Here is a 27,314-nt window from a genome sequence, read left to right as displayed (position 1 = left end):
CTAAAAGCTTTTCTTCTATGGTCAGGAACAAGACAGGGATGTCCACTCTCACCACTTTTATTCAACACAGTACTAGAAGTCCTAGCCACAGCAATCAGACAACAAAAAGAAATAAAAGGCATCCAAATTGGCAAGGAAGAAGTCAAACTTTCACTATTTGTAGATAACATAATACTCTATACCAAAAACTGGAAAGACTCCATGAAAAAACTGCTAAAATTGATACATGAATTCAGTAAAGTCACAGAATACAAAATCAACAGAAACCTGTTGCATTTTTTTTTAAGATTTTATTTGAGAAGACAGAGAGCACGTGTATGCACACACGAGTATGGGGAGGGGTAGAGGGAGAGAGAGAGAGAAGCAGATCCCCCACACACCCCTGAGTAAGCAGGGAGCCCTATGTGAGGCTCGGTCCCAGGACCCTGAGATCATTGACCTGAGCCGAAATCAAGAGTTGGTCTTCCAACCGACTGAGCCACCCAGGTGCTCCTGTATAGTCATGTTATAAATCTGAGAGGGAGAATCTCTTTTTTCTAGGGAAATACATGGTCCACAATGATCTTATAAACTGCAACATCATCTGAGAACACTGGCCTTAAGGATAAGGGAAAAAATGATTGTAATTGTGTCTCTTAATTTTCTTTGTCACAGTATTTATTCACTGTTCATATCTAGAACTTGATAACTAACACCATTTTCATGACATTCAAGGGCTGGCTAAGAACCTCAATAAAGCACTAAGAATATGACAGTAATTACTCTGGTAATTCTGAACAAGTAATTAAAGTCTGCCTGAACCTCTGTTTTCTCACCTATATAAGCAGAAATAGAAATCCTCCAGAAATGTGAGCAAAATAACTGTCAAGAGTCAGCTAAAATACTATATCTAGATAAAAGAATTATAGATGGTTTTCACTTTTTACTTTATTTTCAATATTTTCTACAAAGAATATTTTCACTTTCTAATAAGAAAAAAAATTAAGCGAATGAAAACCAACTGTCAAAGACACTAAGTGTTAATCTTAAAGGGCTAGGATTTATGTTCTCAGTGACCCTGAAGTTACCCATCTCTGAGAAAAATCTGAACTGAAGAGAGCCATATATATATATACATATATGTACATGTATATATATGTATGTATATGTACATGTGTATATATATGTGTGTGTGTGTGTATATATATATATACCAAAACTTCTTTGTCCAATGCTAAACTATAATTTAATTGCTTATATTAAAAAATCATTAAACCACTACTGGATATATTTCAGGTCACCAAATAATAGTATGTCATTATTAGTCTCCCTGCTTACTCTCTTGCCTGCTATCATTTATTCTCTACACAACAGCCAGGGTAATACTTTTAAAATATAAATGAGATTATGGATCCCCTGGTCTCAGCCTTCCAACAGCATATAGTCTGTAAAGTTCTACATAATTCTCCCACCTCATTCGGATCATTCTCCCTCCCATGTTTCCATTCCAGCTATACAGCCTCCTATTGCTTCTCAAGCGCAGTAAACACATTCCCATAACTTATTCCTTCACTTTATCCAGGTCTCTACTCAAATATACCTTCTCAGAGAAAGCTTCCCTCACCAACCTATTGAAAATAGCACTACTTCTATCATTCTTGATCTATCACCATCTCTAAATATATTACATATTTTTTCATGCCTTTGTTCTTTATCCCCATAAATGTCTATGAGAGCAGAAACTGTACCTGTCTTATTTGCCACTTATTGTTGGTACCTACAAAAGTACTAGACACATAATAATGCTCAATACTCACTGAATGAATAAACAAGTTACTGGCATTTGCCATAGCTAGAATCCTTTGGAAACTGGTACTCACTCCAAGGACAGGACAACTTTCCAAAGGCCTTAGGTACTTCTTGAATCTTAGGAGAAAGTAAACTTGGAAATAAAGAGATGCTTACTAGTTTTGTTGATTCACCATACAAGCACAGAGGGAATGATGACCTTCTTCCATTACAATATCAAACATGTGCATTGGCAAACTGTTTACTGGACTATGAAAACCCCGTGGGAAGAGAATTAAGGTTTTAAGCAGGGGCGTAAATGACTTTCAAAAATAAAAATGTTTCAAAGCTAAGTTTAATGTTCTAATAGCAGCAACAGCTGTTCAGAGGAAGGGAAAATCTCTCCCACCCCAAGTTTCATCCTGAAAGATCTTTCAAAAAAAACTTGTGTTATTTTCACTTGACATAGAGAAGACCATGTTTACATGTTATGCAACATTTTCCCAGGACACTCAAATCTAATTAAAGCCAGAATAGCATGGCTATCTCATTTCCTAGACTCAGATGCAGGAAACTCCCTTAGTTAACTTTAGAATGGGAAAGGGGGAGAAAACAAAAAGGGGAGTTGAAAAAAGCTTAACATCAATCTGAATTTAAGAAGAATTATAGAATCTGCAAGGCTGTTATTCCAAGAGCAGATTATCTTGGGACGTGCCATATTTAGGGATCAACAACTTCCCTAAAATTATAAGGAAAATTAATATACATGTATTCATAGTTTCTACCAGATTCTCAGAGTTCTATAACCTTGACCATTAACAGTTTGCAGAGCATTCATCTCAGCCATAGGGATACCAATTTTATTACTTGAAAATACTTGGTCAGTGTGGGGATTTATTTAAGAAACCTAAACTGACCTCAAAGATCTGGGTCCTAAAGGAGACATCAATGGTTATTTCCAAGGTATTGCTAAAATTTCCAAGACCACCTGGCCTATTTTATTAATCAAAATGACATCCCCCCTTTTTACCTCTAGGACCACTGAGGCAAAAACTTCTCTGTGGTTAGAAATTAAAGACCTCCTTTAAATCATTATATGAGGTGAAAGAGAAATATGCCTAGAATATTCTCAATTGCAATTAAGTTCATCTTAATAATTACTAGGCACCTACTAACTTCAAGATCCAATGGCGCAAAGACAATCAAGACATGGTGCCTGACCTCAAAATTATAATCCAGCTGAAAAAACAAAACATATATATAAAACAAATGTCACCACCAACAAAAGATAATAAATACCAATATTCACATAAGTGGAAGTGATATGTGTAAATAAAACTGATCAAAAAAGAATTCTAATATGTTGGAAATAATAGCATTGTGTTGAATATAATTAGTAGAAATAGGTGTTAAATCAGACGACCACGTAAATATCACTAAAACCCTATAAGGATAGGGGCACCTGGGTAGCTGCGTCGTTAAGCGTCTGCCTTCGGCTCATGTCATGATCCCAGGGTCCTGGGATCGAGCCCCGCATCAGGCTCCCTGCTCAGCAGGAAGCCTGCTTTCTCCCTCTCTCTCTGCCCCTGCTTCTGTTCCCTCTCTTGATGTCTCTCTCTCTCTGTCAAATAAATAAATATTAAAAAAAACCCTATAAGGATATAAAACAAGGTAAAGTATTAAAGATAAAATTAAACAATGCTTATATTCTTGTAATCATGAGAGTGAAATGAACAGAAATCAAAGTTATAACTTGCCTAAATGGAATAAAGGATAAAATTGAGACTAAACCATGAATATACCACTCTACACTGTGTAGGTAATAGAACTTCTCATCTTGTCAATGATATTATAAGAAAATTTCAGGGACACCTGGGTGGCTCAGTCAGTTAAGCCTTTGACCTCAGCTCAGGTCGTGATCTCGGTGTCCTGGGATCAAGCCCTGCAACGGGCTCCCCAATCAGCAGGGAGTCTGCTTCCCCTCTCCCTCTCCATCTGCCCCTCCCCCTGCTTGTCCCCCTCTTCAAATAAATAAAATTTTTTAGAAAAATAAAGAAAATTCCACGCAGCAATGAAGTCAACCATAAGTAGGGAGGAAATAATATGTGATCTACTTAGCTCCACCTTAGTAGTTCTAGAGAGGAGCTTGGAAGACTTCTGGGCAATCAACAAGAATAATCCTGCTAAAAAGCAAACTGAGGCACACTGAAATTGTTAAGAGGTGATTTGGGCATACATCAGTTCAAACTGGGCAGCACCAAACCAAAATGGTTAGGAACACTCCATAGACAGGGGCTCAGAGAGAGGTTTTTATAGAGAACACATAGAGACAAATCAAGGAAATTATCTGATTGGCTTTTGCAACTGCCTTATTTGGGAAAGCCTCGTTGCCTGTCTGTGATTAATTGTTCTTAAGGTTCATTTTCTCAGATTCAAGTGCATTGACTCTGGCTCAGATTTTGGTTTGGTTGCATAGGCTTCCAAGCAACATCAATGTAACAACCTCCTTGTTTATTCACTTCAACAATCCATAACGAAATTTTCAATTACAAGTTATAAGAAATTAGAGTAAACATATTGCTTATGAATTTAGGTCTTGAAGAGCAATTATATCTCCTGATGATGGGTAATCACTACAAATAAATGAAATTTATATGGATACATGTTGTCTCTAGTCTCGTCAATGCTCAGTCATTACCCAGAAGGAACACTAATGGGAATAGGGTAAGACAGCCAACATTATAAATGCTGAAATAAGTGTAAAATTATTCATGAAAAGGATGGATGACCTACAACTGTAGTGTATTCAGAGAAGATTTGACAAAGGAAGCAGAATGTGTAGCTGTCTGCTCAAAGTAATCTAACTCTAAGTGAAACTCTTATTAAGAAGCATGCAGAACTTCAGCTTAGCCAGGGAGCAAGCATCACAAAATCAGCATTATAGACATACACCATCCCTGTACACATGCAGATTTCTATACATAGTTTAACATACCTGTGACACTAAGATAATTATTTAGCTTGGAGAGAAAGAAGGACAGAAAAAAATACTAGAAACATCAAAATCTCAAGTCACAGACCTCACACATTAAAAGTATACACTATATATATTTTTGGACTAAGTAAACAAAAACTAAATTGGAATTATACATTTTTAGTAAACAGCAATATGAGTACTAGTATCATGTCTACCTCTAACTAAATCACTCAAAAACAAAGAAAGAACAAATTACTTTCAACAAATGACATGCAAGAAACCACAAAGTCTAATTAACAAATACCACAAAACCAAAGAAAAAAGTAAAATAGAACATATCCACAATGGCAGACATCATAACATGAATTGAAAATGTTAGAACACAATTTTCAACTGGGAGCACTACCACAATTCCTACCAGAAGTACACTGAATCTCGCAGTGAGTGGCAAATATAGTTTAAAAATGCACATTCAATTCTGTAATTTGAAAAACAATAACTATTTTTGTAACTGAGAACTACAAAAAAATAAAGCTTATACAATCCTCATGACTGACAGTCTCAGAAAATAAGATGAAAAGGGTTTAGAATAAACTGTTATTAATGCTATACATTAGCATTTGCTACAAACATAATAGGCACATCTGAACTCAAAAGAAGTAATTTTATTTTTTAAATGCTTTATTTTCTTTATTAAAAAACTTTTTAACAATTATATTCACTGATTTGGAGAGAGCACACACACATGTGTGTGCTCAAGATGGAGAGGGGCAGAGAGAGGAAAAGGGAGAGAGAATCTCCAGCAGACTCTGCACTGAGCACAGAGCCTGATGCGAGCCTTAATCCCATGACCCTGATCACCACCTGAGCCAGAACCAAAAGTTAGACACTTAACAGACTGAGCCACCCAGGCACCCCTTCCTTATTAAAACTGTCAGAAAATAACGTGAAACAATGAAAAAATTTATAAAGAAAAAATTCATCTCTCCTTTTATTGTAACCAATGTTGAGATCCTTCCACATCTCTCCCCCATTCACAATAACATTCTATACATACACATGTGTAGAAGTTAGGATGCTCAATGCCTAAAAAGGAAAAAGTGCAAGAGAAAGGGTCTTAAACTGCCCCCGCCTTTTTTTTAATTGTACAGGAAAAAAATGTATGAAGAACACGGTTTTATTAGGGTTCTTTCAGTTGCAAGAGACAGAAACCCTACTTAAGCCAGTTTAAGCAAAAACGAATTATCTTGCATGTAACTAAACTGCAGAAAGCCGGGAGAGGGGCGGTGGAGAGCCTGTGTCAGGGACAGCAGGACTGAAAAGTTCAAACATCCTCAGGTCTTTGCCTTTTTCTCCTCTCCTCTTAACTCTGCAGTCTTTCTGTCTCAAGGAAGTTAATTTAATTTTCTTGGGAAAACTGGAACCATAGCTACTTGCAACCCTAGGCATTCTTTCATAAAAGCACTTAAAAGAAATTTCCCTCCAGCTCCAATGAGAAGAAATCCTGTGGCCGCAAAGTCTGTAACCAGAAAGATTGTGGGGATGAGTGCTAGAGAGCCAAAATAACTGCAGGTCAGGAATGGCTTGAGTGAAATTAAGAGGATACCTACTTAGTGATCTGGGAAGCCTAAGTTGAAAAAATGGTTTAAGAAAGAACTATAGTTGATTGTCAACTCTGCTTTTACTACATGTATGTCCCTGAAAAAAAAAGTGACTGAATTTTTGGACCTCACTTTCTTCATCACAAAGTTTATTATCTGCCTTTTTTTAAAGAGATTTTATTTATTTGAGAGAGAGCAAGACTGAATTAGAGGGCACTGACGTGCACATGAGTGGAGGGGGGAGGGGCAGAGGGAAAAGGACAAGCAGACTCCTGCCGAGCAGGGAGCGTGACATGGGGCTCCATCCCTCAGGAACTGAGCCAAAGGCAGACACTTAACTGGCTGAGCCACCCAGACACCACTATTACCTGTTTTCTGAGCACCAAGCTTGTGGGGGGGTCAAATCAAGTGAGATGACAATGTAAATACAGGACACAGTTGTGAGATAATGTTTTATTTTAAAATCAAGTTTGATTTTTGTGGTACTAGAGTACAATACAAAAGAGGCTTTTAGTTCCCAAAAGCTAACTTTTTTCCATTGCTATTTCCTCTATTTCATGACTTGCAGATCTCCTGGGACTCTAAAAGGTAGAAAATAAGCGCATTTTCCAAAATAACACCATTTAATTCTAACTTGAAGTACCGTTGAGTGGTGAGATTAGAAAGGGATGGTTTAAGTAGGTTGTAAACATGGATATGTAGAAAAAGGAACAAAATCTTTACGTATTTCAGGTAAGAATTAAATATATATTGCAAAGCCTGAGATGTAATGTGCTCATTTTAAGAGAAGATATACAAACGTAACTTTTGGAATTCAACTCTGATTCAGGTCTCAAAGATAACTATCTGAAATTTACTTCAAATAAATTTTATCCTAACACACATAAGCAGGCTTTGTGTCATTCCACTTTTCTTGACCTATATTTATAGAGATATGTCAAGTCATTGGCTGACCACAGAGACAATGAAATGAAAACTTCATTAGCCACACACAACAAAGAATACCTACTTTACAAAAATACTTGGGAAAGTCACCAATGGATGGTTCCAGCAGTCAACAAGCAAAATCAACAATCCCTGAAGACTGAATCAGATTTCTAGAGTTACCACAATAGTCAATGTCCAGTTTTCAGCAACAAAAACTCACAAAGCATACAATGAAACAGAAAAATACAGCCCAATCAAAGGGAAAGAAGTGACAGAAAATCATTCCTGAGGAAGCCCATTCACTGGACTTACTAGACAAAGATATTAAATCAACGGCATTAAATGTGCTCAAAGAGCTAAAGGAAACCATGTACAAAGAATAGAAAGAAACTGGGAAAATGATGTGCGAACAAAATGACATCAATAAATAGACACAAATTATAAAAAAGAACCAAATAGAAATTCTGGAGCTGCTAAGTAAAAAACCGAAATGAAAAATTCACTGGAGGGATTCATCAGCAGTTGTGAGCCAGCCAAAGAATCAGCAACTTGAAAATAGGACACTCAAATTATTGAGTCTGCGGAGCAGAAAGAAAAAAAATGAAGAAAAGTGAACAGAGCCTAAGGGACTTATAATACCATCAAATGAACCAATATACTCATAATGCAAGTCCCAGAAAAAAATAAAAAAGCTGAGAGAATAACTGCAAAAATAATGACAGAAAATATCCCAAATATGATGGACTACATGAATCCACACATCCAAGAAGTTCACTGAACTACAAAGAGGATAAACCCAAAGAGCCACATGATAGCTATATGATCAAAACTCAGAGACATTCTGCCTAGCAAGATGGTGGAGGAGTAAGAGACCTAAATTTCGTCTGGTCCCAGGAATTCAGCTAGATAGGGATCAAACCATTCTGAACACCTACGAACTCAAGAGGAGATCAAAGAAAAGATTAGCAACAACTCTCTGAACAAAAAAGCGAACACTTTCTGGAAGGTAGGACTGCAGAGAAGTGAATCCGAGGTGATATTCGGGAAGAGAGCCAGTGGGAGCCTCTGTAAGCCACTACTGGCAAGTGACAAAGCAGCGGAACACAAAAGCGGAACTTTTAGAAGTCGGCTCTGGTGAGGGACGTCGCTCCAGGGGCTAAGCGGGGGATGGAACCCTCACGGGACAGTGTGGTCTCAGGACCCTCAGGGTCACAGAAAGACCGGGGGTGCCTGAGTGCGGCAGAGCTCCCAGGTATCAGAGCAGGGAAGCCGGCTGCAGAGACGGAGCCGAGGAGTGGGTTCTCAGCTCGGGGGTTGCCATAAACCGTAATCCGCGGCACAGTCGGGCCACTGCTCTTCCAGCAGGGACCCAACAAGTGGTAGATCCGGGGAGACTCCCCTTCCTCCCCCGGGGAGGAGTGGCGCGGGAGCGCACCACATGGATCTGTGGGTTTGGAGACCCCAGATGGGGTCAGGTGCCAGAGACAGAAATGTTCGGTCACAGGCCGGGTGAGCACGGAGTGTGGCCAGAGCCTGGGGAGAGGAGAGTGATTGACTGCTTTTCTCTAGGGGCTCACTGAGGGATGGAGACCCGAGTTCTGGCTCCTCTGGGGCAGAGATTGGGAAGCCGCCATTTTCACTCTCCTCCAAAGTACCTGTACCAGAAGCTTACAGGGAACAAAAGCTCCCAAGAGCAAACCCGAGCAGATTACTTAGCCCGAACCGGCAAGGGCAGAGCAATTCCGCCTCCAGCAAAAACATCTGGGAACCACGGCAACAGGCCGTTCTGCCAGAAGATCAGCAAGAACAGCCAGCCAAGACCGAGTTTACCGATCAATGAGAACGGCAGAACTCCAGCGCTAGGGGAATACTACACATGGAATTCATGGCTTTCCCCCCCCCCATTCTTTAGTCTTTCAAAATTAATTTTTTTAATTTTTTTTGAATTTTTCTTTTTCCCCTTTTCAACCAACATTTTATCAATCCCTTTTTAAAAAAAAATTTTTTTTGAATGGAGGGGCGGAGCAAGATGGCGGAGGAGTAGGAGACCTGGATTTCATCTGGTCTCAGGAATTCAACTGAATAGGGATCAAACCATTCTGAACACCTACGAACTCAACAGGAGATGAAAGAGAAGAATAGCAACAACTCTCTGAACAGAAAAGCGACCACTTACTGGAAGGTAAAACGTGCGGAGAAGTGAATTTGAGGCAATATTCGGGAGAATAGACGGCGGGGGAAGGGGCCTCCGTTGGCCGCTTCTGGCAAGTGATAGAGCCTCCCAGCACAAAAGCGGAACTTTTAGAAGTCTGCTCTGCTGAGGGACGTCGCTCCAGGGGCTAAGCCGGGGGGTGGAACCCTCACGGGACAGTGTGGTCTCAGGACCCTCGGGGTCACAGAAAGACCGGGGTACCTGAGTGCGGCAGAGCTCCCAGGTATCAGAGCAGGGAAGCTGGCTGCAGGGACAGAGCCGAGGCGCGGGCTCTCAGCTCGGGGTTGCCATAAACCGTGATATGCGGCCCAGTGGGGCCACTGCTCCTCCAGTAGGGACCCAACAAGTGGCAGATCCAGGGAGACTCCCCTTCCTCCCCCAGAAGGAGCGGTGTAGGAACACACCGCAGGGATCTGCTGGGTTTGGAGACTCCACACCGAGTCGGGTGCCAGAGACAGAAATGCTTGGTCACAGGCCAGGTGAGCATGGAGTGCGGGCAGAGACCGGGGACACGGGAGTGACTGACTGCTTTTCTCTGGGGACGCAGAGGAGCTGGGCCCAAAGTTCTCAGCTCCTCCAGGTGGAGACTGGGAGGCCACCATTTTCACTCTTGTCCTCCAAAGCTGTACGGAAAGCTTGCAGGGAACAAAAGCTCCCGAGAGCAAACCCGAGCAGACTGCTTAGCCCCACCCGGCAAGGGCGGGGCAATTCCGCCTCCAGCAAAGACATTTGAGAACCACGGCAACAGGCCCCTCCCCCAGAAGATCAGCAAGAACAGCCAGCCAAGACCAAGTTTACCGATCAAAGAGAACAGGAGAACTACAGGGCTAGGGGAATACTGCACATAGAATTCATGGCTTTTTTACCATGATTCATTAGTTTTTCAAAGTTAATTTTTTTTAACTTTTTTTTTAATTTTTCTTTTTCCCTTTTTCAACCATCTTATCAATTCCTTTTTGGAAAAAAAAACTTTTATATTTTTCATTTGTAGTCATATTCTATCCCTTCATAGTAGATACCTTTATTTTTGGCATATATAAGTCGTTCTCTCTTTAAAATTTTGAGATACAGTTTCTTCTAACAGATCAAAATATACCCTAAATCACTACTGTATGGCTTTGTTCTAGTCTCCTGCCTGATCACATTCTTTTTTTTTTTTAAACCTTCTTCCTTCTTTTTTCAAACAACTTCTTACCAATTCCTTTTATAAAATCTTCTATAATTTTCATCTTCACAGTCATCTTCCATCCCTTCATTGTATCAACCCTTATTTTGGACATATATAAATCTTTCTTTCTTTAAAATTTTAGGAGGCACTTTCTTCTAACAGACCAAAATAAACCCAAAATCTAGTGTGTGGCACTGATCTATGCACCAGCCTGATCATATTTGATCATATTGGTTTTTTTTGTTTTGTTCTGTTTTTGTTTGTTTTTATCTTTTTCCTCTTTCTTTTTTCTTTCTTTCCCTTTCTTTTCCCCTGGTTTCAGGTCTTTTCTGATATGTTTAGAGTATATTTGCTGGGGACGTTGTTAACCTGTTATCATTTTGTTCTCTTATTCATCTATTCTCCTCTGGACAAAATGACAAGACGAAAAAAAAAAACCTAAGTAAAAAGAACAAGAGGTAGTACCGTCTGCCAGGGACCTACTCAATACAGACATTAGTATGATGTCGAACCTAGAGTTCAGAATCATGATTTTAAAGATACTAGCTGGGCTTGAAAAAAGCATAGAAGTTATTAGAGAAACCCTTCCTGGAGAAATACCGAAAATCTAACCAAATCACAATCAAAAAGGCTATAGATGAAGTGCAATAAAAAATGGGGACACTAACTGCTAGGATAAATGAGGCAGAAGAGAGAATCAGCGATATAGAAGACCAAATGAGGGAAAATAAAGAAGCCGAGAAAAAGAGAGAGAAACAACTACTGGATCACGAGGGCAGAATTCAAGAGATAAGCGATACGATAAGACAAAACATTAAAATAATTGGGATCCCAGAAGAGGAAGAAAGAGAGAGAGGGACAGAAGGTATATTGGAGCAAATTATAGCAGAGAACTTCCCTAATGTGGGGAAGGAAAAGGCATCAAAATCCAGGAGGCACAGAGAAGCCCTCTCAAAATCAATAAAAATAGGTCAACACCCCGACATCTAATAGTAAAACTTACGAGTCTCAGAGACAAAGAGAAAATCCTGAAAGCAGCTCGGGAGAAGAGATATGTAACCTACAATGGTAGAAACATTAGATTGGCAACAGACCTATCCACAGAGACCTGGCAGATGAGAAAGGACTGGCATGATATCTTCAGAGCACTAAACGAGAAAAATACGCAGCCAAGAATACTACATCTACCTAGGCTGTCACTGAAAATTGAAGGAGAGATAAAAATCTTCCAGGACAAACAAAAACTAAAGGAATTTGCAAACACGAAACCAGCCCTCCAAGAAATATTGAAAGGGGTCCTCTAAGCAAAGAGAGACCCTAAAAGCAGCAGAGACCAGAAAGGAACACAGACAACATACAGTAACAGTCACCTTATGGGCAATACAATGGCACTAAATTCATACCTTTCAACAGTTACCCTGAATGTACATGGGCTAAATGCCCCAATCAAAAGACACAGGCTATCAGATTGGATTAAAAAACAAGACCCATCGATATGCTGTCTGCAAGACTAATTTTAGACCCAAAGACACCGCCAGATTGAAAGTGAGGGGGTTGAAAACCATTTACCATGCTAATGGACACCAAAAGAAAGCTGGGGTGGCAATCCTTATTATCAGACAAATTAGATTTTAAAACAAAAACTGTAATAAGAGACGAGGAAGGACACTATATCCTACTTAAAGGGTCTATCCAACAAGAAGATCTAACAATTGTAAATATCTATGCCCCTAACAGAGGAGCAACCAATTACATAAGGCAATTAATAACAAAAGCAAAGAAACACATTGACAACAATACAGTAATAGTGGGGGACTTTAACACCCCCCTAACTGAAATGGACAGATCATCTAAGCAAAAGATCAACAAGAAAATAAAGACTTTAAATGACACACTGGACCAAATGGACTTCACAGACATATTCAGAACATTCCATCCCAAAGCAATGGAATACACATTCTTCTCTAGTGCCCATGGAACATTCTCCAGAATAGATCACATCCTAGGTCACAAATCAGGTCTCAACCGGTACCAAAAGACTGGGATTATTCCCTGCATATTTTCCGACCACAGTGCTTTGAAACTAGAACTCAATCACAAGAGGAAAGTCGGAAAGAACTCAAATACATGGAGGCTAAAGAGCATCCTACTAAGGAATGAATGGGTCAACCAGGAAATTAAAGAAGAATTAAAAAAATTCATGGAAACCAATGAAAATGAAAACACAACTGTTCAAAATCTTTGGGATACAACAAAGGCAGTCCTAAGAGAAAAGTATATAGCAATACAAGCCTTTCTTGAGAAACAAGAAAGGTCTCAAATACACAACCTAACCCTACACCTAAAGGAGCTAGAAAGTGTTCTCTCTCTCGCTGTGTCTCTCTGTCAAATAAATAAACAAAATCTTAAAAAAAAAAAAAGGAGCTAGAGAAAAAACAGCAAATAAAGCCTAAACCCAGCAGGAGAAGAGAAATAATAAAGATCAGAGCAGAAATCAATGAACTAGAAACCAAAAGAACAGTAGAACAGATCAACGAAACTAGGAGCTGGTTCTTTGAAAGAATTAACAAGATTGATAAACCCCTGGCCAGACTTATCAAAAAGAAAAGAGAAACGACCCAAATCAACAAAACCATGAATGAAAGAGGAGAGATCACAACCAACACCAAAGACATACAAACAATTATAAGAACATATTATGAGCAACTCTATGCCAGCAAATTAGATAACCTGGAAGAAATGGATGCGTTCCTAGAGATGTATCAACTACAAAAATTGAACCAGGAAGAAAGAAAACCTGAACAGACCTATAGCCACTAAGGAAATTGAAGCAGTCATCAAAAATCTCCCAACAAACAAAAGCCCAGGGCCAGATGGCTTCCCAGGGGAATTCTACCAAGCATTTAAAGAAGAATTAATACCTATTCTCCTGAAACTGTTCCAAAAAATAGAAATGGAAGGAAAACTTCCAAACACATTTTATGAGGCCACCATTACCTTGATCCCAAAACCAGACAAAGACCCCATCAAAAAGGAGAATTACAGACCAATATCCTTGAGGAACATGGATGCAAAAATTCTCACCAAAATACTAGCCAATAGGATCCAACAGTACATTAAAAGGATTATTCACCATGACCAAGTGGGATTTATCCCTGGGCTGCAAGGTTGGTTCAACATCCTCAAATCAATCAATGTGATACAATATATTAACAAAAGAAAGAACAAGAATCATAGGATCCTCTCAGTAGATGCAGAAAAAGCATTTGACAAAGTACAGCATCCTTTCTTCATCAAAACTCTTCAGAGTATTAGGGATAGAGGATACATACCTCAATATCATAAAAGCCATCTAGGAAAAACCTACAGCGAATATCATTCTCAATGGGGAAAAGCTGAGAGCTTTCCCCCTAAGGTCAGGAATGCGGCAGGGATGTCCACTCTCACCACTATTCAACATAGTATTAGAAGTCCTAGCCACAGCAATCAGACAACAAAAAGAAATCAAAGGCATCCAAATCGGCAAAGAGGAAGTCAAACTCTCACTCTTTGCAGATGATATGATACTTTATGTGGAAAAGCCAAAAGACTCCACCCCAAAACTGCTAGAACTCATACAGGAATTCAATAAAGTGGCAGGATATAAAATCGATGCAGAGAAATCAGTGGCATTCCTATACACCAACAAGACAGAAGAGAGACAAATTAAGGAGTCAATCCCATTTACAATTGCACCCAAAACCATAAGATACCTAGGAATAAATTTAACCAAAGAGGCAAAGATCTGTACTCAGAAAACTATAAAATACTCATGAAAGAAATTGAGGAAGACACAAAGAAATGGAAAAATGTTCCATGCTCATGGATTGGAAGAACAAACATTGTGAAGATGTCAATGCTACCTAGAGCAATCTACACATTCAACGCAATCCCCACCAAAATACCATCCACTTTTTTCAAAGAAACGGAACAAATAATCCTGAAATTTATATGGAACCAGAAGAGACCCCAAATAGCCAGAGGAACATTGAAAAAGAAAAGCAAAGCTGGCGGCATCACAATTCCGGACCCAGCTCTATTACAAAGCTGTCGTCATCAGAACAGTATGGTACTGGCACAAAAACAGACACACAGATCACTAGAACAGACTAGAGAGCCCAGAAATGGACACTCAACTCTATGGTCAACTAATCTTTGACAAAGCAGGAAAGAATGTCCAATGGAAAAAAGACAGTCTCTTCAACAAATGTTGTTGGGAAAATTGGACAGCCACATGCAGAAGAATGAAACTGGACCATTTCCTTACACCACACACAAAAATAGACTCCAAATGGTTGAAAGACCTAAACGTGAGACAGGAGTCCATCAAAATCCTAAAGGAGAACACAGGCAGCAACTTCTTCGACCTCAGCCACAACAACTTCTTCCTAGAAATATCGCCAAAAGGGAAGCAAGGGCAAAAATGAACTATTGGGATTTCATCAAGATAAAAAGCTTTTGCACGGCAAAAGAAACAGTCCACAAAACCAAAAGACAACCGACAGAATGGGAGAAAATATTTGCAAATGACATATCAGATAAAGGGCTAGTATCCAAAATCTATAAAGAACTTATCAAACTCAACACCCAAAGAACAAATAATCCAATCAAGAAATGGGCAGAAGACATGAACAGACATTTTTCCAAAGAAGACATCCAAATGGCCGACACATGAAAAAGTGTTCAACATCACTTGGCATCAGGGAAATCCAAATCAAAACCTCAGTGAGATACCACCTCACACCAGTCAGAATGGCTAAAGTTAACAAGTCAGGAAATGACAGATGTTGGCGGGGATGCAGAGAAAGGGGAACCCTTCTACACTATTGGTGGAATGCAAGCTGGTGCAGCCACTCTGGAAAACAGTATGGAGGATCCTCAAAAAGTTGAAAATAGAGCTACCATATGATCCAGCAATTGACTGGGTATTTACCCTAAAGATACAAATGTAGGAATCCAAAGGGGTACGTGCATCCTGATGTTTATAGCAGCAATGTCCACAGTACCCAAACTGTGGAAAGAGCCAAGATGTCCATCGACAGATGAATGGGTAACGAAGATGTGGTATATATATACATATATATATACACACACACACACACACACACAATGGAATATTATGCAGCCTCAAAAGGAATGAGATCTTGCCATTTGCAACGACGTGGATGGAACTGGAGGGCGTTATGCTGAGCGAAGTCAATCGATCAGAGAAAGACATGTATCATATGACCTCACTGATATGAGGAATTCTTAATCTCAGGAAACAAACTGAGGGTTGCTGAAGTGTGTGGGGGGGGGTGGAAGGGATGGGGTGGCTGGGTGATACACTGGGGAGTTTGTGTGCTATAGTGAGCGCTGTGAATTGTGCAAGACTGTTGAATTACAGATCTGTACCTCTGAAACAAATAATGTAATATATGTTAAGAAAAAAAAAAAAGAAGATAGGAGGGGAAGAATGAAGGGGGGGATATCGGAGCGGGAGACGAACCATCAGAGAAGATGGACTCTGAAAAACAAACTGGGCGTTCGGGGGGGGTGTGTGGGAGGATGGGTTAGCCTGGTGATGGGTATTAAAGAGGGCACATTCTGCATGGAGCACTGGGTGTTATGCACCAACAATGAATCATGGAACACTACATCAAAATCTAATAATGCAATGTGTAATGTATAGTGATTAACATAATAAAAAATTAAAAAAAAAAGATGGGCAGAAGACATGAACATTTTTCCACAGAAGACATCCAAATAGCCAACAGACACATGAAAAAGTGTTCAGCATCACTTGGCATCAGGGAAATCCAAATCAAAACCTCAATGAGATACCACCTCACACCAGTCAGAATGGCTAAAATTAACAAGTCAGGAAACAACAGATGTTGGCGAGGATGCAGAGAAAGGGGAACCCTCCTACACTGCTGGTGGGAATGCAAGCCGGTGCAACCACTCTGGAAAACAGTATGGACGTTCCACAAAAAGTTGAAAATAGAGCCACCGTACAACCCAGCAATTGCACTACTGGGTATTTACCCCAAAGATACAAATGTAGGGATCCAAAGGGGCACCTGCACCCTGATGTTTATAGCAGCAATGTCCACAATAGCCAAACTGTGGAAAGAGCCAAGCTGTCCATCAACAGATGAATAGATAACGAAGATGTGGTATATACATACAATGGAATATTATGCAGCCATCAAAACGAATAAGATCGTGCCATTTGCAACGACGTGGATGGAACTGGAGGGTGTTATGCTGAGTGAAATAAGTCAATCAGAGAAAGCCAGGTATCATATGACCTCGCTGATATGAGGAATTCTTAATCTCAGGAAACAAACTGAGGGTTGCTGGAGTGGTGGGGGGTGGGAGGGATGGGGTGGCTGTGTGATAGACATTGGGGAGGGTATGTGCTATGGTGAGTGCTGTGAATTGTGTAAGACTGATGAATCACAGACCTATACCTCTTAAACAAATAATATATATTAAAAAAAAAAAAGAAAGGAAGAAGATAGCAGGAAGGGAAAAGTGAAGAGGAGGAATTGAAGGGGGAGACGAACCATGAGAGACTATGCACTCTGAGAAACAAACTGAGGGTTCTAGAGGGGAGGGAGTGGAGGCTTGGGTTAGCCTGGTGATGGGTATTAAAGAGGGCACGTATTGAATGGAGCACTGGGTGTTATACACAAACGGTGAATCATGGAACACTACATCATAAACTAATGATGTAATGTATGGTGATTAACATAATATAATAAAAAAACCTCAGAGACAAAGCGAGAATTCTGAAGAGGATTCAAGAGAGAAGGGACTCCTCAAATAGAAAAGATCTTCAATAAGATTAACAGCCAATTTCTCATCAGAAATGATGGAGGCCAGAAAGAATAGGATTTCATATTTAAGATGCAGAAAGGAAAAAAAAATTTGTCAACCAAAAATTCTGTATCTGGCAAAACTACCTTTTGAGAATGAAAAAGAAATGAAGACATTTCCAGATAAACAGAAGTTAAAGGAGTTTGATACCATTAGACTTGCCCTACAAGAAATGTTAAACGGAGTCCTTCAGGCTAAAATGAAAGAACACTAGACAGTAAACTGAAGTAGTATGAAGATATACAGAAAAATGTAAAAGTACACAGTGAAGAAGAGAGAGGACGAAGAGCAAAAGGAAAAGGAGAAGAAAGGATGGAGGGTGAAGGTGGAGGAGGTGGAGGAACTGTCACTGCCTCAGCTATATTGCTGATTAGAGAGCCCACATGGAGAAGTCTTCAGGGGCCAATTAATACCTGGGCTATACAGCTGGGGAAAGAGACCACATGGAGGTGGCCTGTGATGCTATTTTAGTCATCCAGCACAGCCAAGCCTTCAGATGACTCCAGACCCAGCCACTATCTGATGGCAACTGGAGAAAAATCACTAACAAACTTTAGTGGGAGACTTTCCCTTCAAATCCACATATTTGTATCCTTTGGTAAATATCTAGTAGTGCAATGCTGGACCAAAGGATGATTCTATTTTTAACTTCTTAAGGAACCTCCATACTGTTTTCCACAGTGCCTGCACAAGTTTGCAATCCCATCAAGAGTATAAGAGGGCTCCTCTTTCTCCGCATCCTCATCATCTGTTGTTTCCTGCGTTAATTTTAGCCATTCTGCCAGATGTGAGGTGATATCTCATTGAAATTTTGACTTGTATTTCTCTGATGATGAGTGATGTTTACCATCTTTTCATGTATCTGCTAGCCATCTGTATGTCTTCTTTGGAAAAATGTCTATTTATGTTTTCTGCCCATTTCTTAATGATTGTTTTTGGGGTGTTGAGTTCAATAAGTTCTTTATAGATTTTGGATACTAACCTTTTATCAAATATGTCATCTGCAAATATCTTCTCCCATTCTGAAGGTTGCCTTTTAGTTTTGTTGACAATAGCCAAATAATAGAAAGAGCCCAAATGTTCACTGACTAATGAATGGATAAAGGAATTATGGTATACATACATACATATATAAATAGTGGGATATTACTCAGTCATAAAAAAGAATGACATCTTATTATTTGTAACAACGTAGATGAAGCTGGAGTGTATTATGCTAAGCAAAATAAGTCAGAGAAAGACAAATACCATATGATTTCACTCACATGTGGAATTTAAGAAACAACATATGAACATGGGGGGGGGAAGAGAGGTAAACCACAGAACAGACTCTTAACTATACAGAACAAACTGAGGGTTGCTGGAAGGGAGGTGGGCAGGACGATGGGTTAAATGGATGATGGGTATTAAGGAGGACACTTGTAATGAGCACTGGTATTATATGTAAGTGATAAATCACTAAAATCTACTCCTGAAACTAATATTACACTACATGTTAACTGGAATTTAGATAAAAACTTGAAAATAAAATATACAATATCAGACAAGAATTTATCGTTTGAAATAATCAATTATAGATTACCTATAAACTACAGGGGCACCTAGCTGGCTCAGTCAGCAGAGCATGCGGCTCTTGATCTCAGGGTTGTGAGTACAAGCCCCAGGCTGGGTGTGGAGCGAGAAAAGAGAAGAGAAGAGAAGAGAGCGCCTGAGTAGCTCAGTCAGTTAATCGTCTGCCTTCAGCTCAGGTCATATCTCAGGGTCCTGGGATCAGGTTCCACATCAGGCTCCCTGCTTGGCGGGAAGCCTGCTTCTCCCTCTCCCTGCCTCTCCCCCTGCCTGTGTTCTCTCACTCTCTCTATCAAATAAATAAAATCTTTAAAAAAGGAACAGAAAAAAAACCCTATACATTACAGAAATAAATAGAAATCAGTATTATGTAAAAATGAAAAACTTCTAAACATTCAAGAGCAAAAAATTAAAATAAAAAGGCAATGAGCCTAATGATATGAAATACACATGGCAATGTAGGGTCAATGAAACTCTCATTCACTGCTGGTGGAAGCATAAACAGCATAAATTAAGTTGAATATACATAGACTCTATGAACCAGCAATTCCACTCCTAATACACTAAACAGAAACGCATATATATATATATATATATATGCACCAAAAGATACACACAACATTCATAACAGCAACTTTCAGTTTAGCCCAAAAGGGGAAAAAAATCAAAATATCCATTAGCTGAATATATACTTTGTGGTAGGTCATACAACAGAATTCAAGAGAGCAATTAAAATGAAACTACTCCATCATGACATGGATGAATCTCAAAAACATTTAGTCATAAGGACGAGACACTAAATAGAACACATATAATGCCATTTATATAGTTCAAAAATAGGCAAACTCATTTGTGATATATCTTTGGGGAAGAAGGGAATGATACCGTCATGCCAGTGACAGTGAAAATCCAGAGTCATGATGCTGGTGCAGGTTTCTATATATTTACATATGTTTCCCCTGTATATAGGTTGTATTAGTTACTAAAGCTATCACACAAAATACCACAGAGTGAGCAACTTTAGCAACAAATTTATTTTCTCACAATTCTGGAGACTAAAACTCCAAGATCAAGGAATCAACAGAGTTGGTTTCTTTGTGAGACCTCTCTCCTTGGCTTGTTGGTGGCCCTCTTCTCCCTGTGTCTTCACATGGTCTTCTCTATGTCTGTGTCCTAACTGTTCTCATAAGGACATCAGTCATAATGGATTAGGGTCCACCCTAATGACCTCATTTTAACTCAGTTACCTCTTTAAAGACCCTGTCCCCAAATACAGTCACATTCTGAGGTACTGGTGGTTAGAACTTCAACATATCCATTTTGAGAGGACACAATTCAGCTTAGAACATGCAATATACTTCATTCAGAGGGGAGGGAGGTGGGGGGATGGGTGAACCCGGTGATGGGTATTAAGGAGGGCATGAATTGCATGGAGCACTGGGTGTTACATGCAAACAATGAATCATGGAACACTACATCAAAAACTAATGATGTACTGTATGGTGACTAACATATTAAAAAAAAAGAACATGCAATATACTTCAATAAAAATTAAGAAAACAACGAAATTAAAAAAGCAGATACTTCAACTGAAAATGGATTAAAGCTTCCTATTCAGAATATGTGAAGAATTGACATACATTTATAAAGTTAATACTCTTGACTCCACTTGACAAGTGATCTTGAAAAGACAGAAGATGCAGGTATTAAGACAAGACAAACTAAAAGGTCAATAAGAAACTAAATAAACACTGATCTCAGGTGCCAAGTTTCACACATTAAATAAAAGTAAATACAAACGACAAAGGAATTGGGAAACTGGTACATCAGATGGGGGCATTACAAAATTAATCTAATCATTCTGGCAAGTAATCAGTCAAAATGTTATAGGAGATATAAAAATGTTTTTAACCCTTGTCTCTATATTTCCAAAAAAGGAAACTATCCCAAGAAAGTAAAATCTTTGAAAAAATAAGAGGTTTTTTCAAATTAATGAAATATAAACAATTCCAAGAGAAACAACTCCAGTGCTCAGAGAATAGACTACAAATATAAAAAAACATTTTTAAATATATAGACTATGTAAACATAATGTTTGTGTAAAATAAGATTATTTAAAAATATTTTTTAGTGACAAGGGTCAGATGTGGATATAGGTGTACCTATGTGTTTGTGAATCTCCTCACCTCACTCCTTTGGTCAAAATTCTTGAAGGTTTGCTCACCGCATAAGGATTTACAAGGCCCTTCACCCTCTGGTTGCTGCTATATTCCTAGCCTCATTTCTCACCACTCCAATTTTATCACTGTACCCTTCACCCTTACCACAGTTCTTACAGTTTCCAAATTTTGGCATCGTTTTTCTCATGCTTCCTGCACAAAATGCCTCCCCATCCACCTTCTTCTAGTAATAAATTCCAACCAACTCTCCCTTCCAGACCTAATTCAACCAGAGCTGACTTTTTATGTACCTCTAATAACTGAGTGCAATCCTTTATTATACCACTTCCTCTACAGTAATCACTACTTTGAATGCCACTTTCCCCCCACTAAACTGTGAGCTCTTTCACGGCAGAGATTATTGTTCATATTTGTGTCCATAGAGTCTAGAATTGTAATAAAAGCTTGGTAAATGAAATAAATGAATGATAAGCAGTAAATTAAGGGTCTCAAGAGCATGGACTTTTTTCTTGTAAAGTTACCTAGATAAGGAATTTTAATGTAAATCACTTTAAATAAATATGGGTTTTTAAACAAAAATATTTTCTCCCTCTTCAGGATAATTTTTCTTCAAATTAGGCAGCAGCTTAATAACTATGGTAACATGTCATCAGACAATAAAAGAGCAAAAATGTGTTACCGCCAGCATTCAGCCACAGCTGTCCTTTATTTTTTTTAATTTTTTGTTATGTTAATCACCATACATTCCATCATTAGTTTTTGATGTAGTGTTCCATGATTCACTGTTTGCGTATAACACCCAGTGCTCCATGCACGACGTGCCCTCTTTAATACCCATCACCAGGCTAACCCATCCCCCCATGCCCCTCCCCTCTAGAACCCTCAGTTTGTTTCTCAGAGTCCATCATCTCTCGTGGTTCGTCTCCCCGTCCCATTTCCCCCGCTTCATTCCTCCCCTCCTGCTATCTCCTTCAATGATGTTCTAACATTTCCTCTCAGGATAGTTTATTAACAGATTTAACCTACTCCTTCAGCTTTAGATAAAAAAATATAAGCCAGGAGGCCTGATGTAAGATCAGTAAAGGAAGAATTTGTTCCTTTCTTTGTTATCTGAGATGTGGACACAACTATGATTTGCCTGCAGACACCTTACCATATTTTGGAAGGAAGAAAGAACTCCCTGTATAGGGGAAAAAAGAGGAAAAAATAAAAATCAGAAAGCTAAGTAGGGGCTTCTGAGACTTTCAAGAAATAAACCCTTTTCAAGTCAGCATTCTTTAATACTAGCAATAGCTGCTGAGAGAAGGGGAAGTCCACCCTGTAAGAAATTCAAACAGGCCTGGGGATTTCATTTTGAAAGAAACTTCCCCTTTCACAAGTAAAAGGAAGACTTATCTTCACTGTGACAGTCTGTAAAACTGTATATAATTAAACAGACCACACTAATTCCATAACCAAAAAGGACGAAAGGGGAAAGTCCGGGAGCACATATGAAAACATAATCATGCCTCTGCAAGGCTCTTGAGAGTTACATCAGCATTTGGTTCCTTGGGGAACAGGAACTGTTGGAAGCAAAACAGGTTAAAACCATGTCCAAAGGGAAACAGAATTTATCGTTGATTCCAAAATGCTGATAATCCTTGGCTCCTTCCCCAGGACTGAGAGAAATGCCTGCAATATCCTCTCGCTGGGTTTCTCTTTCCCCTAAAAGCCCTATCTGGCCATAAATGACACTTCGATGGGATTTTCTGTCCTGCCCAGACAGGAAAATGTTTTCTCTCAGAGCTTTCAAGACAACTTCCAAAAGGCGGCCTGGGAAACAAGTGACTGCACCGCTGGGGTGCCGGGAGCGGCCCCAGCCTTCGTCTATTTCTACAGGTCACGCCAGCCCGCGCACGCTTCGTACAGAGTCGTCCCGGCCACTCAGCCGCGCCTCCAGACCAGCCCTCCCATGCAGCTTGTTAGCAGAGGAAAGTAGCCCCTTCTGTGTAATAAACAAGGTGGGCCTTCCGTGGCTCCTAACTGACCCCAGCGCCTCTTTTCTCTTGTCCAAAAGGCCTTCTCCCAGTCACCACAAACTGCAGTCGAAGGACCCTCCGAAGCCTTGCCCGGTAGCCCCAGACCCGGTAACCAAGCCCTTCCGGCGTCAACCCAAGCCTCGTGTGGAAACTGCAAAACAGGCCCCGTTCCCGGCGTCCTCCCCGCCCCCCGTCCCGAAGAAACGCAGCCTCTCGGGGCAGCAGGCTGTCGGCCAGACAGGGGGCAGGGAGGAGAGGTCCCGAAGGGGTACAGCCACTACCTTTCTCCCAATGTGTTCCTCTGGCCGATTCAGCACGAACAGCAGGAGAACCCAGCAGCGGCACCAGATACGCGAGCGGTACCCGTAGCCTCCGCTCTGAAAGTTCTGGAAGCGGGCTAGCTGGGCATGCGCAGTGCGTGCCTCTCAGCCCCCAGGGAGGTCAGCTGGTCTGCCCCCCCCCCCCCCCGGTAGCGCTACGCACGCGCAGTGTCCAAGCGGGCGGGGAGCCTTGGTTCCCTCAAGCTTTCCCTCAGTCCTGTGCGCTTGCGTGGATCCTCGAAAGCCTTCCCTGTTCTTGTGGTGGAAGGAGATTGGACCATAGGATTGCAGGCAAGGGTAACGTTGCCTTCGATGTCAGCACGCGGTGCTGAGAGAGCATATGTGGGATCCTGACCGAGTCTGGGGGTCAGGAAAGTCTTCCCGGGGGAAATGCCAACAATCCAAGTTGGTGGTTAGGATTACTAGTAGGGTAAGAAGGCAGAACAGGCACAGGATTCCAGGCAGGGAAGCGCATAAGCAAAAACTGCGGTGGGAAGGAGGCATGTGTCCCTTTGAGGAACAGAGGGAAGAAAGGGTGTTGGACCAGAGTTATGCAGGAAGAGCTTGGAAAGGTGGACAAAGGCAGGCCATGCTGGACCTTAGTATTTATTCTAAGAAAATTCCATCTCCCTTTCTTTGCTAGAAAGACTGATCTCTAGCTTTGTGGTACTTTGCAGTTGACTATGAATTGTTGCCTTTAATTTTAACAACCTGTGGGGACAGTAATAGTTTTATCAGAATAGGGAACTGAGGCTTGCAGAAGTATTTTGCACAGTCGTTAAGTAGCAAAGCTGGGACCTAAACCCAGCTCCACCCTATGCATGGCTGCAATCATCACCAAACTTAAGCATAACCAAGCGAGCAAGCTGTATCAAAGGTCACCACAGTTTTCTTTAAAGAGTATTCTGCATTGGCCCAAAAATGTGCACCATGTTACAGAAAATGCTATTATGTTCCCCATTATCCTATAGCATGCATTCTCAGTGTCCTCACCCCACTGAGAATTGGAGATTGCTCTCAGGGGACAAAAACTGGTCCTTGGGGAGATTAAAAAATCTTAGTTAATACACTGATTAGTGGCCTACTGAAGTTTAATCCTACAAAATCTTATTTATTAATATTTAATCGTTCTCTTTAGGGAGAAATTTAATTTAATTTAGAATTCAATTTAATCTCAGGAGAGTCAGTAACCAAAAAAAAAAAGAGTTAAGAAATGTCCTGACTGGGGAGGGTATGTGCTATGGCAAGTGCTGTGAATTGTGTAAGACTGATGAATCACAGACCTGTACCCCTGAAACAAATAATACATTATATGTTAATTTTAAAAAATACATTTGCTGAAGGAAAAAAAAATGTTGTCTTGAGTTCAAGTGTCCATCAATTGATGAATAAAGAAAATGAGGTATATGTATACTATGGAATATTATTCGGCCATAAAAAAGAATGAAATGTTGCCATTTGCAACAACATGGATGGAACTAGAGAATATAATGCTAAACTAAATAAGTCAGAGAAAGATAAATACCATATGATTTCACTCATATGTGGAATTTAAACAACAAATGAGCAAAGGGAGAAAAAAGAAAGAGAGGCAAACTGAGAAACAGGCTCAACTAGAGAGAACAAACTAATGGTTACCAGAGGAAGGTGGGTGAGGGATGGGTTGAATAGGTGATGCGGATTAAGGAGTGCACTTATGATGAGCCCCAGGTGTTGTATGGAATAGTGGAATCACTATACTGTACACCGGAAAGTAATATCACACTGTATGTTAACTGGAATTTAAATTAAAACAAAACAAAACAAAAAAAGAAATGTTGTTTCGCAGTACTGAAACTTCCAAATCTTAGTGGATCAACCAGAACAAACATCACATTTCCTGACTTCCCATGCAGTTTGTTGTGGCCATGCGAATAAGTTCTGGCCCACAGAAGGTGCTGGAAAGCGATGAGTGCCACTTACAGGATAGGTCTAAAAATGAGGAACATGCCCTTTTTCTGCTTTCCCACCATCCTGTCCTTAGAAAGTGGCCATGGTGGCAAGCCCCCTTCAGCCATGTGCATGGAGACACCAACCTAGAGGTGGCAATAAAGCAAATGATAGAAGGAGCCTGTGAGATTTCCATGAAGCTGAACTACCGTATAAGCCCTAGTCTACCTGCTTTTGTCAGGGAGAAATACACTTCTGTTTTAGTCACTTTTAATTTGGGTCTCCATTACATGTAACAGATCCCTTACTCCTTTTTTATTTTATTATTGTGGTTTAAAAAAATACATAACTTCAAATTTACCATCTTAACCATTTTGAAGTGTACAGTTCAGTAGTGTTTAGTATATTCACACTGTTGTACAACAGATCTCAAAAATTTTTAAATCTTGTAACACTGAAACCCTACACCCACTAAAGATTAATTTCACCTCACTCTTTTCCCCCAGCCCTTTGCAACCAGTTTCCCACTTTCAGTTTCTGAGATTTGACTTCAGATATTTCATGAGTATTTGTCCTTTTATGACTGACTTATTTCACTTAGCATAATATCCTCAAGGTTCATCCATTTTGTAGCATGTGACAAGATTTCCTTTTTTAGGAGAACATAATCTGTGGCACCAGTGTGGCTCAGTCAGTTAAGCAGCTGCCTTCGGCTCAGGTCATGATCTCAGGGTCCTAGGATTGAGCCCTGTGTCAGGATCTCTGCTCAACAGGGATTCTGCTTCTCACTCTCACTCTCTCTCAAATACATAAATAAAATCTTTAAAAAATGTTTAAAAAATAGAACATAATCTACTGCATGTATATACTATATTTTATTTATCCATTCAAATGTCAATGGACATTAGGGTTGCTGTGCCTCTTAACTATTCTGAATAATGTCAAATGAACATGTGTGTGCAAATATCTCTTCAAGATCCTGCTATGGATTCCTTTGGACATATTCCTGGAAGTGGGATTGCTAGATCAAATGGTAATTCCATTTTTAATTTTTTAAGGAACCTCCATATTGTTTTCCATAATGGCTGCACCATTTTACATTCCAACCAACAGTGTACAAGAGTTCCAACTTCTCTACATCCTATGCAACACTTGTGGTTTTCTGCTTTTTTTGATAGTGGCATCCTGATGGGTATGAGGTGATACCTGCTGTGGTTTTGATTTGCATTTCCCTAATGATTAATGATGTTGAGCATCTTTTTTTTTTTTGATGTTGAGCATCTTTTCATGTGTTTATGGGCCATTTGTAAATTCTGTTTAGAGCAATGTCTATTCAAGTCTTTGCCCACTTTTTAATCCAGTTATTTAGGGGTTTTGTTGTTATGTCATAGAAGTTCCTTTTATGTTTGGGATATTAACTCCTCATCAGGTGATTTGAAATTATTTTCTTCCATTCTGTAAGTTCCTTTTTTACTGTCTATCGTTTTCTTTGATGTATAAAATTTCTAAGTTTGATATAGTCCCATTTGTCTTTTTTCGACTGATCCCTATACTAACTAGTCTAACCACTTAAAAAAAAAAAATAGGGCTCCTGGGTGGCTCAGTTGGTTAAGTGACTGCCTTCGGCTCAGGTCATGATCCTGGAGTCCCTGGATCAAGTCCCACATCGGGCTCCCTGCTCGGCGGGGAGTCTGCTTCTCCCTCTGACCCTTCCCCCTCTCATGTGCTCTCTCTTTCTCTCTC

General features: G+C 40.0%; 1 protein-coding gene across 5 annotated transcripts in view; it reads right to left on the bottom strand.

Moving 5' to 3' along the window:
- The window catches only part of ART3 (ADP-ribosyltransferase 3 (inactive)), a 155,507-nt gene extending 131,784 nt beyond the window's left edge, over positions 1–23,723 (bottom strand). For all 5 annotated transcript variants that reach the window (XM_025887416.2, XM_073891795.1, XM_073891796.1 and 2 more), the window contains exon 1: positions 23,604–23,723. The gene's annotated coding sequence lies outside the window, so the exon portion shown is untranslated. The remainder of the gene's footprint in view (positions 1–23,603) is intronic.
- Positions 23,724–27,314: the final 3,591 nt, after the last annotated feature.

The sequence above is a fragment of the Callorhinus ursinus genome, unplaced genomic scaffold (assembly GCF_003265705.2).
Source record: "Callorhinus ursinus isolate GAN/ISIS: 27379988/994484 unplaced genomic scaffold, GSC_fseal_2.0 scaffold4, whole genome shotgun sequence".
Lineage (NCBI taxonomy): Eukaryota > Metazoa > Chordata > Mammalia > Carnivora > Otariidae > Callorhinus > Callorhinus ursinus.
The sequence above is the reverse complement of the archived record's forward strand: the minus strand, read 5'-3'. Positions and strand labels throughout refer to the sequence as shown.